Source organism: Pteropus alecto, unplaced genomic scaffold, assembly GCF_000325575.1.
Source record: "Pteropus alecto unplaced genomic scaffold, ASM32557v1 scaffold50, whole genome shotgun sequence".
Classification (NCBI taxonomy): Eukaryota; Metazoa; Chordata; class Mammalia; order Chiroptera; family Pteropodidae; genus Pteropus; species Pteropus alecto.
In genome coordinates, this window is record NW_006431918.1 from 6,424,726 (window position 1) to 6,427,327 (window position 2,602).

A 2,602-nucleotide genomic window follows, 5' to 3' on the forward strand; every position below is an offset into this window, starting at 1 on the left:
TCAAGGCGAGTATTTCATGGAAAAGACAGCAAGCAAACCAAGTGTTTTACAGTGTACACCATTCCAGGAGGTTGATAAGCTCGTTTCTGCCTGCCAAGATGCAGCAGTAAGAGTCCACAGTCCTGAGGAGATGCTGTTTGTGGACCTGGAGTTGGCTAGATCCAGTCACCCTTGAAACATCTCAGAGGAACAGGAATATTCAATGAAAGAGCAAACGTTTTCCTTCTCAGCTAAAACTACCTACTAATTTGCATTTCCCTGAAGCTCATTCTTGTTCTCACCAGGTCTCCCCTGCATGTGGTAGGTAGGGAGGTAGGGAGTGCAATTGGGGGTCAACTGTCACCCTTGTATTTCTCTGAGATCTTTAAGGTCATTTGAAACAAACAGTAGGAATAGGAAATATCCGTGTCTGTGGAAGATGTCACTTATTGCACTCAGTATTCTTTCCTGCCAAGCAAGTCAAGCCTCATGCTCTCCTCAAACAGCTCTCTGAGAGGTCGCTATCAGCCCATCAGAGATGACCTTATATTTGATTTCTGCATGATATTTGTCGACATCATCACGTGAGTAGTAATGACACAAAACGCAAAAGGGCCTGTTTATCACTCCCACTCATGTAAAATCAATCTCCATCTACTCCTTAATTTTCTAATTCTGACCTTTAAAGCAATCTAGGAAATGGGGTGTCCTCAGGTCTTCTACGACACCTGATATTTTATTCCAGTAAAGAAACAAAGAATGAAAACTTTATTTTACCCCTCAAGTATAAGCTAAGGGCAGATGAGGTTCACCATTTGCTGCTGAATTTTGGGTTGTGTTCGAAAGGCGGCTTTAATGCGTAACAAAAAGTGCCCCTTTCTTTCTTTCAGAGACGCTTTAACTAGTACTTGCCTTCTAACGATGCCCATAATTTTAAAGGTGGAGTTCCAAATCAGGAGGTCTTTCCACAGCGCAAGACAGAACTGTCTGGTTGTGTTTCACCACTGCTATTATGCTATCCTGGTACCGCATGGAGCTTTGGCAAAAGATATCTGACTTTAACAGATTTATCTGGCATATTCTTGTTAGGACATCCTAAAATGGCATTTTTGTTTCCATGGCTGTTTTGCATATTCATGTTCAACTTGTGTCCCACAGTGATTCTCAGATACTTATGCCAAAATTGCCACTTTCTGAATGATCATTTCTGCCTATTTGGTTACTTTAAGTTTTTATTTCATCAATGTTTGACTCTTCAAAGAGTCTCAGTTAGCTCCTTTCTCTCTCTAGGTAGCTAAGATTTTTGCTGAACACTTAGGCCTGTGAGCTTCACTCAGCCCTATCAAATAATGGACTTTACACATTATGAGAAGTATAAGGGGTCTTGGAATCTCACTTTGACAAAGTGAGATTTTATATGATAAAAATATTCTCATTTAAAATAACTTCAAATCCCAGAAGAAGCAAACTTCAGCAACACGTCATTGAGATTATACATGAAAAATGTACTAACCTCTACAATTGCACAGTGTAGGAGGCACTTGTTAAAGATAGTTAATTCTGGCAAGATATATGAAATTAATATGAGTCAAACAGTCAAGGGTCAATTCTAGCACCCTGTATTTTTTTTTTTATTACTATCCAATCAATAGACATCATAGATTTATGATAATTTCAAGAATTTTTTTTAAAAGCCAAACTTAATTTTATGTTTCAGATTATTGTTAGGAAAAATCTCATTAATTTGCCCTAGTTGGATAGCCAATCAGAGCAAAATCTGACTTTAGAATATTTTAAAAATAGATGTTTTATTTCGTTTTTGTACATTTTAAGCATACTAGGTTAATAACATTTCCTAGTTGAACTCCTCAGGAAACTTGTTTTAATAAATATGTAAAAATATCTATCTTAATTTAATGAAGTGACTCCTCTCTCTGAGAAGGTCATTGTCATTCAAACAAGCACACAGCATGGATCAACTTTGATACCCATGGGGTGAGAAATGCTTCTGCTGATCAGCTTCTTAGCTCTAGCAATGTATATGGGTGCTTTAAAAAAATATTTTTGTCTATTCTTTTATTTTGGTTGTTTAAACTATCAGTTTGTAACTCCAGCTCTGGAAGAAGGCCTTTAAGTTGAGTTAACAAAAAATGCAGATGTTAGTTTCAACTTCTATCTTACTTAGTACAAATTCTGAATATAGTGGCGTGATAAGACATGGTTTCACACTGGGAAGACACTGCTGAAATTCTAATTATGGGGAAAATTTGAAACTTTCTACTGAATACATACATTTACCCATGATACTTTTTCACACTCAGAAGACATTCAGGATGAATGCTGGGTCTCCATTTAATATTTACAACAGGCACCTAGAGTAGCTTTACCCATTGATCACATTTCTTCGATCTTACAATAACCAGAAGAGGCACTGTATATTAGTGCAGAGTGAAATTAGTCAAATTGGTTATTAATAATTGCATACCCCAAACAACCAATTGTCTGACTTTTTTTTTTTTTTTTGAGCAGCGCTTTGACCTTGCCTTGATACTATCTTGTCTGGCACCAAAACTTTATTTTCCTTTTAGTCCTCTTGGGGATGATTATTTACAGATACCTGGTG